Source organism: Camelus bactrianus, chromosome 9, assembly GCF_048773025.1.
Source record: "Camelus bactrianus isolate YW-2024 breed Bactrian camel chromosome 9, ASM4877302v1, whole genome shotgun sequence".
In the NCBI taxonomy this organism is placed as follows: Eukaryota; Metazoa; Chordata; class Mammalia; order Artiodactyla; family Camelidae; genus Camelus; species Camelus bactrianus.
Window position 1 is genome coordinate 78,067,716 of NC_133547.1, and position 12,425 is coordinate 78,080,140.

General features: G+C 45.8%; 1 pseudogene; it reads right to left on the bottom strand.

Annotated features, from left to right (window-relative positions):
• Positions 1-1,220: 1,220 nt before the first annotated feature.
• LOC105065127 (emerin pseudogene) lies at positions 1,221-8,310 on the bottom strand (annotated as a pseudogene).
• Between the last annotated feature and the right edge of the window lie 4,115 nt (positions 8,311-12,425).

The following is a 12,425-nucleotide window of genomic DNA, read 5'->3' on the forward strand; positions in this document are numbered from 1 at the left end:
ATATGTTTTTTAAATGTTCACCTATCAGATTGACAAAGATTAAAAACAACATTGAGACATTTAAAATTTCTTTGATGTTATAAGATTATTTGTACAGTAGCCAATAAATATGTTCAAGGATCATCAGATTCCTTGATGTGGACAGTAGCAGCCATTTTGATGATTGTCATTAATCAGTGAATCTGGAAATACGTGCTGGGTACTTTTTGTCTGGTCCCATGTTATGTGCTGTGTTTAATGGGATCTTCAAATAGAGTTGTTTACTAATTTACCCACCCATGGCCCCTGCCCCTAAGGAGTTTATTCTCTAGTATTGCATGGGGGACAAGAATTCTGAGTTTGATTTGTCATTAGACTATTGATTATGTGCCTCTTGGCTCTAAAATATCTCTCATGAGGCACATGTTCCTCCCTAGAATTAACACAAAGTTTATTTCCTGAAAGTTGTCACACAGAATAGCCTGTGGCCATCACATTTGCATAATTCTGGGCAACCGTCTTTCTAATGTTTACCTTTTATGCATCAGTGGACTTTGTAAGCTGCTTTAAAAATATATTTTACTTTTTAAAAAAGAATTTCAGTTTTACCTTTGTGGGGAAAAAAACCCCATTAGAGTTAAATGCTGTATTAAGGACTAGGGAAATAGGATGAAAACCTTGTAGTGGTGAGTTCACTCTTTGCTAGTTCACTGTCATATGCTTCAGCATATGATAATTATAATTTTTATTCAAATGTAGTTGATGTCCAATATTATGTTAGCTTCAATGTACTATATAGTGATTTGACATTTACACACATTATGAAATGATTACCATGATGAGTCTAGGAGCCATGTGTCCCCATCCAAAGTCATTGTGATATTATTGACCATGTGCTGTATATTACATCCCTATGGATTATTTATTTTGTAACTGTAAGTTTGTTCCTCTTAACTCCCTTTATTTTGCCCAATCCCCTACCACCCCTCCCTTCTGGAAACCATCAGTTTGTTCTCTGTATCTACGAGTCTGTTTTTGTTTTGTTAGTTTTGTTTTTTAGATTCCACATATAAGTGAGATCATACATTATTTGTCTTTCTGTCTGACTTATTTCACTTACATAGATATTCTGGATCCATCCATGGTATCACAAATGGCAAGATTTTATTTTTTATGGCTGAGTAACATTCCAGTGTGTGTGTGTGTGTGTGTGTGTGTGTGTGTGTGTGTGTGTGTGTGTGTGTGTGTGTGTGTGTGTGTATCACATCTTCTCTATCTGTTCATCTTTTGATGGACACTTAGGATGATTCCATATCTTGACTATTGTCAACAATGCTGCAAAGAACATAAGGGCACATATATCTTTTCAAATTAGTGTTTTTGTTTTCTTTGGAAAAATACCCAGAAGTGAAATTGATAGATCATATGGTAGTTCTATTTTTAATTTTTTGAGGAATCTCCATACTGTTTTCCACAGTGGCTGCACCAATTTACATTCCCACCAACAGTGTACAAGGGTTGCCTTTTCTCTACACCCTCTCCAACACTTGTTATTTGTTGTCTTTTTGATGATAGCCATTCTGACAGGTGTGAGGTGGTTTCTCATTGTGGTTTTGATTTGCACTTTCCCTGATGACTAGTGATGTTGAGCATCTTTTCATGTGCCTGTTGGCCATCTGTATGTCTTATTTGGAAAAATGTCTATTCAGGGTTTCTGCTCCCTTTTTAATCAGATAATTATAATTTAAAGAGTCAGATACTGAGGTTAATACATTAACACTTTCTGTATTGGTTTGCTGTGGCTGCTATAGAATGGGTGGCTTAGACAACAGATATTTATTTTCTCACATTTCCAGAGGCTAGAAGTCCAAGATCAAAGTGTTGGCAGGCTTGATTTCTTCCGAGGTCTTTCTCCTTGGCTTGCAGATGGCTGTCTTCTCTCTGTGTTTTCATATGGTCTTTCCATTGTGCCCATCTGTGTCCTCATCTCCTCTGCTTGTAAGAACACCAGTCATATTGAATTAGGGCCCACCCATATGACCTCATTTTACCTTACTTACCTCAAGACCCTATCTCCAAATGCAATCACATTTTGAGTCACTGGGGGTTAGGACTTCAACATAAATCTTTAATTAAAAAAATTTTTTGTGTGTGTAGGGGTAATTAGGTTTATTTATTTCATTTACGTATTTCTTAGTGGAGGTACCAGGGATTGAACCCAGGACCTTGGGCATGCTAAGCAGGCACTCTACCACTGAGTTATACCCTCCCCCTAGGACCTCAACATAACAATTTGGGAGGGGATACAATTCATCCCACAACCTTCTTAATACGGACATTTACTGAAAGCCAGGTAGAATTTATAAAATGTTGGTACTACAAAATGTTCCAAAAGTAATACATCTTTACCACTTTCAAGTCCATTTTGTTAACTTTAACCTGTATACTTCAAAGTTGCTAAATTGGGCTTGCTTTATTAAATATATAACTTGTGGTTGCTGCATTATGTTTAAGATATGAGAAAATAAATCCCTTGAGTAGGTTAATAACTGCTAGCTATCATATATATATATTTTTAAATTGAAATACAATCCACATAGTATAAAATTCACTCTTCTAAAGTATACGGTTCAGTGGTTTTTAGTATATTCTCAAAGTTGTGCAACCATCAGCACCATTTAATTCCAGAACATGTTCATCATTTCCAAAAGAAACCTGTACCCCTTAGCAGTCACTCTCTACCCCCTCCCCCAGCCCGGCAATGACTCATCTACTTTGTGTGTCAATGGGTTTGCCAGTTCTGGCCTTTGCATATAAATGGAATCATACAATATGTGGTCTTTTGCTTTCTTTCACTTAGCATAAAGTTTTCAAGGGTCCTCCATGTTGTAACATGTTTCAGTACTTCAGTGATTTTTTTTTTAAATAAATGGTCTTTTTATTGTGCATTCATGAAAACAAAGTCAGGGAGGCCTTTGGTTAATCCCCCTCAATGAAGTGATAACGAACAGAAGGCATGTAATGACAACAACCATGTTCTCTCCAGGAAAAGGGTCTTGCCCACCTAGGCCCTAAGGGTCAGAGGCAAGCAGGGCCAGGAGGCTCCAGAGGAAGGCCTGCCCAGGCCCACCATGCTGCAGAGGGCCTGGGCCTGCTGCCTCCCTGGCAGGACAAGGCAGGGGAAGCAAACATTGCCCCTGTCCCTGGACCCCCAAGCTAGAACACAGAAAAGCCCCAATCCCCCTCCCGGAGCAAACACTGCTAAGGCAGTCACCCAGGACTTCCCAGAGCAGCTGGCCCCAAAGCCACGAAGCCAGACCCTCAGGGGTCCGCCCAGAAGGGGTTGCCATCCTCAGCCTGCATAGAGTAGTAAACAAAGAGCAAGAAGGCGGCGAAGACCAGTAACAGGAGCACCTGACCCCAGAGCAGGACCTGGCGCTCCTGACCCACTCCAGGCCCAGGAGCCTGCTTTTCCAGCCAGATGGCACGGAGGGTGGGCCACGAAGGTGAGGGAGATGAAGATGAGGACTCTGGAGAGGTAGAGGAGGAGGTGGGGTAGTAGGACTGGCCCAGGGAGCTTCTGGAGACGTTGGAAACGGGGCGGTAGTGTGCGATGCTCTGGCCGGCACTGTCCCGGCCATACACGGGGCGCTCCCTATCCTTGCCCTCCTCTTCGGAAGAGAAAAGATCATCACCGCGAACCTGGTGGTGGAAGGTGTCAGCATCTGAGAGTGAAGCGGCGGGCTGGCGGAAGCCCTTGGGTGTGCCCACAGACTCAGGCTGCCCGTAAGTCCTGGTGCTCAAGTGACTCTCCTCGTAGTAGTCGCCGTTGTAGCCCTTGCTCTGGTAAAGTAAGGCGTCCTCCCTCTGGGGCAGATCGTACATATCCGAGTCCACGGACGCCGCATCTAAGTCCGAGGGCCGATAGCTGAAAGAGGATGCGGGCGAGTTCGGGGGCGAGAGCCTCCGCCTCTGGGTGTCATACAGGAAGATTTTCTTCTCGTAGAGCTTGCGCGTGGAGCCCACGACGGGCCCGTGCGGGATGTTGTACTGGCGCAGCACAGCGGCCAGCTCGGCGTCCGACAGGCCCGCGTAGTCGTCCATGGCGGGCAGCGGGCAGCGGGCAACCGAGGCCCAGCGGGTGGCCCGGGCCTGGCGACACAAGCCGAGCTATGGCTGCCTCGGAACGCGGCGGGGGCAGCGCGAGCGCGGCGGGAGCGGCTGCGCTCACGTCGCTTCTGCGTCACGCTTGCGTCACAGCCCCTGGCTCTGCCGGCCGCGCGTGCTGCGAGTGGCCGAGCCAAGTACTTAAGTGATTTTTTGTGGCTAAATAATATTCCATTATATGGATATATTACATTTTACTTATCTATTCATCAGTTGATGGATATTTAAATTGTTTTCCATTTTAAGGCTTTTTGGAATAATGCGCCTATGAACATTCACATACACGTTTTTATATAAACATTTATTTTTAGTTCCCCTGGGTATATATACCTAGGAGCAGAGATAGTGGGTTATGACCTTTGTTTAGTTTTTTTGAGGAAATGTCAAACTGCTTTTCAGAGCAGTTGCACCATTTTACATTCCCACTGGGAATGTAAGGGGGTTCCAAGTTCTCCACATCTTTGCCGTCACCTGTTACTGTTTGTCTTTATTATTGTAGTCAATCTAGTAAGCCTACTTTTACTTTTAATTTACTTAATTTGCTCTTGCTAGTAAAACTTTACTCATAAATAATGTGGAGGCAAGCACTTTGACACCCGATTTGGAAAGTTCTGGCTGCTTTGTCTTATTTGTTTCCCGGAGAGCCTTCACTCGCTATTGTCTATATCCTCTATTTCCCACTTTCCCTTTGTGAGTTTGAGGTTTACAGCAAACAGTTCAGCTCCTGCCTAGAGGCTGGTGAGAAGTCACTTGCGGGCCTCTGTCCACCCACACTCGTCCAGGGTCTGATGAATGAGTACTTCCCACATGCACACCTTTGCCCTGTTGTCACTCTGCCCTGTACAGCATTAAGTGAGGCGTTAAATGAAGGTATCTGACTCTTTATTGCTTTTTCCCCCGAATCAATAAGGAATTTACCCCCTTCTACTGTCTTACCCCTCTCCCAATTACGTAGTTTAACATTGATTTTTTCCCCCTCCTTCTAAGCATATAAAGTACTTGTAGCTCCCTTTTTAATGACAAATCAATTCCAATACCTTAATGTTACAGAATTGGGAGAGCAGTTGCATTTAAAACTTCCCTCTCTCTGCTCCCGAAACTTTTTGTTTAAAAAGCTCTAGTCATCCGTGATTGATGGAGGACATTAGTGAGAGAACTTAGGACCATTTTGATTTATTCTGTTTACTTTGAAAATAGTTTTCTCACTTGTCAGATGGATTAATTATGAGAAATGAATTGCGGGACCAGGTAGGGGGAAGGGAAGAGAAAGCCAGGATTCAGAGCCCCCTTCACAGTTAAGGATGGCTGGTGGCTGCAGGGCCCCCTCCCCTTGCTGGCCCACCACCAAGGCCCTGTGCCCTGCACTGCGGGGTGCGTGCAGGGTCCCTGACCCCTAAGCATGTTTATTGTCAGGAGGAGGCGGGGCTGGGGAGAAAACCCACCTGTGTCATTTTTTTGTAGTGCTTTAATCCAGCTGCCTCAGTTCAGGCTCTTTGCATATTGTTTCCTCATAGTTCAATGTACTTTTCCTTCATAGCATTTAAATATCAAATACTGCAAGAAAATATTTGTTATGTAAAAGCAATGCTATCTCCCCCTCTAGATGACAGAGTCCAAGAAGGCATGGACTGTTCCTTTCTTGATTATGACTGAGGCCCTCATGCCTGTTCTTAGTAGACACTTAACAAGTGTTGACAGGAAGAACAAATGCCATGAAGGTAAAGTAAGGCACATGATGGGGCATTGGATGTACTGGGGGAGGAGGGTGGTGAATGGGTGGGCTCTGAAGACATGAAGGTTGAGCAGGAGTTATAAAAAAAATGGGTGGGTGAAGAGCTGCGGGGCAGAGGATACTAGGAACACTGGAAACTCAGAGATTAATGAATGACATCATAAAAGCACACATGAACTATTCAGGACCCAAGAAGCTGGAGCTCCAGGGAGTTCCAGGTGCTTGGTGGGCCTGTCTGTTTTACTTTTGGGGATTATTTTGTGCAAGATAATAAACCAGGCTCTGCCTTAACCTATGCACTCATGAGACGAAAGAAGATTCTGGAATTTGGGTGCCAGAAAGGATCTGTGGCCCAAACATCAGGAACTGGTGGCCAGCTTCTGGAGGTGGGGGTGTGGGTGCTCATCTGAACGATGGCCCCACCAGTGAGCTGGCCCGCCCACCCTAGTTCTTCCTCAAGCAGAAGTGAGGCTGGGCTGATTCAGCTGGGGTTGAACTCCTTGTCACTCTCCCGTGCCCTCCTTGGCTCATCCCCCTTCCTGGAAGGGATGAATGCAGGCAGTTGACCTCACTTCCCTGGGGAGGAGGCCCCCCGGGTCACCCTGCTCCTCCTGGTTCCTGAAGGCTGCTGGCTGTCACCCCCTGTTTCTGTCTTCAGCACTTGGCTTCACATTTGCCTGTCCTCTGTGCTTTTCCCAATTTGTCATTATTATTTTAGTGATAACAGAGAGACTACTGGGAGCAGAGGCAGCGGCAGCAGCTTTTACATTTGATTAAACACCTAAAGAATTAAAAGAGATGGGGGTTGGCTTGGCCTTTGCTCACCTGTAGCCCGTCTCACGCCACCTGGCCTTTGGTTTCCTCTCTGCTCTGTGGCTCTTGGTAGCCACAATCCATCTTTCTTGCATCGCATAGACTCTTCTAATTAGAGGACCTGCTTGGCTTAACATGTCCCTCAGTGTAAACATTCTGAAAACAGACATTTGAAAGAATAGAATTTCTTGGGCTTGTGTTGGCTCATGGTGCATGCTGGCACTTCCTGTCTCTAACGGAGAAGCTTTTAAAAGCCCCCCCATGACCAGGATGAAGGTGAGATACGGGCAAGAATGAGAGTGGATGCTCTGATAGAGAGATGGCAAGTTTTGGCAAATGAAAGTTAACTTTTAGTTTGGTTATCTCACATGAGAGATGATTAGCATGAATTTAAATGTGCCTACTCTGCTCTGAGTGCTGGGATTTCCACTCAGTAGATCACGTGGGCAAACTATGGAAGACAGAGACAGCCCACCGCCCTGCAGAGTGTTCTCATCTTGCTCTGCGAAGGTGCTGGTGTCCTGGGTGCTTTCTGATTTTCTACCAGGCGGGCTGCTTGTTCTCTGTTGCAGTGCAAGTTTGCTTGCCCTGTGACAGAAATGGGATGCTCTGAAATTTAGCCACTTTCATTATTGCATAGCCTGACTTTTTGTAAAGTCTCTTCCCTCAGTCAAAACTGTTGTGTTCCCCTAGTACATCTGAATAATTGGAGCTGGACTGTAATTGCCCTAACTCACAATTTTACAGCAATTTAGAAGGAAAACAGTTCTGAGTTGTGTGTTCCTTATCACATTGACTCGTCCAGAAGACAAAGCTGAGAATGCAGTACATTTGAATTATGGCGTAGGACAGGTGCTTGGTGTCTGGGGAGGTTGAGGTACAGCCAGGCAGACTGCAACTGTCAGTGTGGGGAGGGGACACTGGACATTTGCCTCACAACAAGGGGAATGAGAATGAGACTGTTTAGAAACATTAACATGCAGGCAGCACTGACTGGAACTTTCTAACCAGCTTTTGATGTCCACAGATGAGAGGAAAGTCCTCATGGGCAAGAATGAAACTTCTGAAAGAATTGGAGATGAAAGAGAGTTACAGAAAGGGGCCCCCCCACCTACTTGGGGCAGGGGCTCTTGTTTTACACAGGTGCAGCTGCGTGCAGTGGTGCCATTTGTGGACGGAATGTGGAAGGCCAAGGAGCTCTGTGGTTCTGGTGCTTACACCGGCAGAGTGAGAGGAGCACGCTGACTCACAGGGTTGGCCTGGGAGGTGCAGAGGCAGCAGGAAAAATGAGCAGACAGCTACAAGGAAGGATTGAGGGCATCTGGATACTAGTAAAGATTTGGCAACCTGGTTTCCCCAGGTCTGCACTGGAAAGATGGTAGTGGTGGTTTCAGAGCCATCTACACGGTGAGAGGTAGGTTGGGGATGAGGCCACACAAGCTGACTTACTGGGCACAGGCCCTAGGGCCACAGCATGCCAAGGCAGATACAGCTGGGCTGCTGATGCTGGTGCAAGGTGGCATGCCAGGGCTGCTGGGGGCCAGGACACCCAATATTAGACGGTGAGGGTCCACCTTTTAGAACCAGGCCCTGGGGATAGAGATGAAACAAACCATAGGCCTTGCTCTCAAGGAGCCCAGAGCCAGGGGAAGGGACACACACAATATAAGATCAGAGCTTAAATCCAGATCATTTGCCTACCATAAAAGGCTTCACAGAGATTTAACCTGCTGGGGCAGAGCCCAGCCCCTGTCTGTGTAGGGTGTCTGCCCTGATGCCAAGCTCACAAAACTCAGGGGCACCCTTCCTGAATCCCACAACACATCCATTTGGTTGACCTCATCATTCAGAACTGAATCATGGTGGCACTTGATTCCAAAATAGGGGGCAGAAGTTTAACTTACTGAAAGTTTCATTTCTTTCAGTCTCTTTCTTTGTTTCTTTGTTTCTTTCTCTTTCTTTCTTTCTTTCTTTCTTTCTTTCTTTCTTTCTTTCTTTCTTTCTTTCTTTCTTTCTTTCTTTCTTTCTTTCTTTCTTTCTTTCTTCCTTCCTTCCTTCCTTCCTTCCTTCCTTCCTTCCTTCCTTCCTTCCTTCCTTCCTTCCTTTCTTCCTTTCTTTCTTTCTTTCTTTCTTTCTTTCTTTCTTTCTTTCTTTCTTTCTTTCTTTCTTTCTTTCTTTTCTTTCTTTCTTCCTTTCTTTCTTTTCTTTCTTTCTTCCTTTCTTCTTTTTTAAAGCTTGAAGAGTTCAGATTCTTTTGTCCATCCTTATAAGCCTGCCCTAAGATAGTGATCCTAAACCTTTATGTGTTATGAATCCCTTTAAGATATTACCTGACCCATAGTATTGTGTACATATGTGCATTTTTAGCAAGTCTTTTTTGTTTGTTTTTAATTTTTATTTTAAATTAATTTTTTAATGGAGGTACTGGGGGTTGAACCCAGGATCTCTTGAATGCTAAGCATGTGCTCTGCCTCTGAGCTATAGCCCTCTCCCTCCCTCCCCAAACGTGCATATTTGATGCAGAAATAGAGACTCTCATGAAAGGTATGGCATGAATGTGGTTGACTGAAGGGACCAGAGATATGAGGCAGGGGCAGAAGGAAGTGCACAGGAAATATGCAGGTAAATACTGAATTTTGTAAAGCTTGTTTTTCTGTCCAGAAGTACATCAGTGGCAGAAGTGGGAAAGGCTAGTTTTGAACAAAAACAATTTTCATTCTCCTTCCCTAGGCCAAGTCTTGGGAAGAGGTGGAGGGGTGATTCACACAGACAGAGGAAGGGAGGAGGGACCAAAATACCTTCCTCTGGGGAGCAGAAGGGGGAATGGGATGGGGGGACAAGGGTGCTCTGACACCAGGGACAGGGGTGTGGATGGGAGCAGGCCCAGCAGACCTCCAGAGTGTCTGTCCCCGACTCGTGGCCTGTAGGCAGTCCACTGTCTGATGGGTCAGGGTGCTGCTGACGAATGGATGGAGGGTGTAGCCTTGGACACTTTGGGTGGGGATTGGCCCTAACTAAAGGAGGAACAGAATGGAATGGCTGGTTCCCCCATGAGTCTGATGGCACCACATGGTCATGTGTGCCTGCTCCCCAAGAGGACTCCTGTTCCTTCCAAGGACTTTGCTGCAGTCTGAAGACTCAAGTTAACCCCCTCAGTGATCTCTAACTCTTGAATAAAGGGCAGCAAGCAGGACAAGACACAGCATGGACAACATACTGGGTGCCAGGTGAGCCGATCACTGCCCACTTTGGAGTGGGAGGTATACTCAGAAGAGAGGGTTATTCTGGGCAACTATTTTATTTTCTTTCCAAAATTCTCTTTAAAAATATCCCTCAAATAATATGTATCATTTAGAAAATAAGAAAATACCCCTGAGAAAATAAAAATTACCCACATTCTCACTCCTCCAGAGATAATCACTGAGAACATTTTTAAAAAAAGATTAAACTGTTTTCTTTTTGTTTGTTTTGGGGGGGATAAGTAGGTTTATTTTATTTATTTATTTGTTTTATTTTAACAGAGGTACTGGGGATTGAACCCAGGGCCTCGTGCATGCTAAGCATGTGCTCTACCACTGAGCTACACCCTCCCCCAACTGTGAACATTTTGGAGTCTGTCTGGACTTCTCTGTGCTTGCAGAAACAGAAATCCGTAGCAGTGGTGCAGACTGGTCCATGCTGTTCTGCTTGGAGTTCTTGTAAGTCATGCTCCCCTTGAGGGACAGTGAGCAGGGCCCCTGGAATGGGTGTGTCCTCGCTCCCAGTCTCTTGGCTCTTGGGTTGTTGCCAGACTCTCACTTTTACAAATGGTGCCTCACTACAGCTAAATTCCATATCTAGGGATTTATTTTAAGGAATTAAGGACACAGGCAAAGGAAAGGTTTGTTTTGAAGATTTTGGATGCATATTCCAATACCTGGACAACTTTTTGACAACACCCCCACCACCCACCCCCAGCGGATGTCCATGAGTCAGTGTGGCTGACGATCTCAGAGGAAGATGCCGGAAGCTTTTCTTCCAGGAAACTCTTGCTCAAATGTCCTTCAACAGATTGCTGCCAGCTTCTCCTTTATCTGGCGCAGCAGAAACCAACAAAACACAACCACAGCAATAAAAACAACCTGAAGTTGTATATGTAACACAAACAAGTTTTCCTTTTGCTTGCTGAAGGTCTGCTTTATCAGATGTTAAAATCTTTACTAGAGGTTTTACTCAGATTTTGGCAATGGTGTCAAGGTTCACAACTAGATTTTCTGATCTTGGAATAGAGAATGGGGTGTGGGCTGCTAGACCTGGCATGCGAGAAGAGCCTCCTGGGGAGCCTTGTCTGTACCCAGACTGAACAAGCCTCCATGGCCCCATCTGCCCAGTCACCTTGGCCACACTTTTCCCGACTTGTCTTCTCAGGCTTCCTAGTAAGCAGAAGTTCTGCTCTCATCCATTGAAAAGATGAATTCAGATTAGAGAGAGGTTCCAGGCCCAGCGTCTAGAACCTTGCCTGATACAGAGTAATGAACCAATAAATTGTTAGAAGAGTGAATAAAACTCCATTCCTTCAAAGGTATCTTTGGCTTTTGTTGACTTTCTTTCTATGTCCTAGGCTGAAGCAAGGCAGAGTGTGTTGGGGAAAACGAACTTGTCCTTTTCCAAAATAGGGAAGAATCAGACATAGAAATTTCCAAGATCGTGGGTTTCCCCTTCCTTCTAAACATTTTATGTCTGGGCTCCGCCCTCTGGGTGCAACTTTCTGAGGCCTTCTGGCTCTGTCTTCCCTCAAGCCCAGCATCTCAGAAAACCTGTGCAGGCCAGGGAGGCTGCAGGCAGGGCTTTGATGGCCCTCTGGGCAGGAGCGCCCGGAGGACACCTGAGGACACAGCAGCCAAGGGAAGGGCTGTTGTCATAACAAAATCTTCGTATCTAGGGAGGAGTCACTCCAAGTGCTGACTGTTAACTGCCAGGATGTCCTTCAAGTGTCGCTGACCGAGTGTTTTGTGTTGTTATGGGCAGGGACCTTCACAGCGGGTGAGGGAGAGCCCTGAAGAAGGCCAGGCTCCCTTCACCAGAGGACCCTCAGAGGAAACCTGCAGGGCAAGCCTGGCAGGCTCAAGTTCCAAAGGCTAAGGACTAGTTGCTCCATCTCAGCTGGTGGGATCAGATCCCAAAACCAAATGAAAGTAGAGATGGATGAAAGAGGCGGGAATGGCTCGACACCACCCTGGAGAATTGCATACTGATCACAGGGGGAAAAGACTTTTAATAGGGAGAAATAATTACCCAGGGACTCAAGTGTCTGACTTTCCTAAAGATTCAGTCATCTTGAGATCAGAATGGGAAACAGCTGGCCAAAGGGTAACTTTTAAATCAAGCCCTGCTGCCTTGCTCATCAGCGGAAGCAAGAAATGATTTGGTCACCAGGATGGAGAGCAGCTTTAAAGAAACCCAGCCGAGCTTGAAGACACAGGTGCACCTGAGAAGGGAGACGGCCTGGTAGCATTTGAGGATTCGATGCCACGCAAACCGCAAACCTCAGGACATGGTGATAGCAAGGACCACAGGGGTGGGGTCTGTGCTGGGAGGGGCAGAGCGGGCAGCGGAGGTGGAGGCCACGCCCACAGTGGGCGTGGCCCCTCAAGTGGGCCCTGCAGGTGCACAGTAAACGGCTTTGTAAAGTAAAGCTGCCACCGTAACTTTCCTGCTCAGGCTCACAGATCGGGACAGCAGTGTTTGGTTAAGG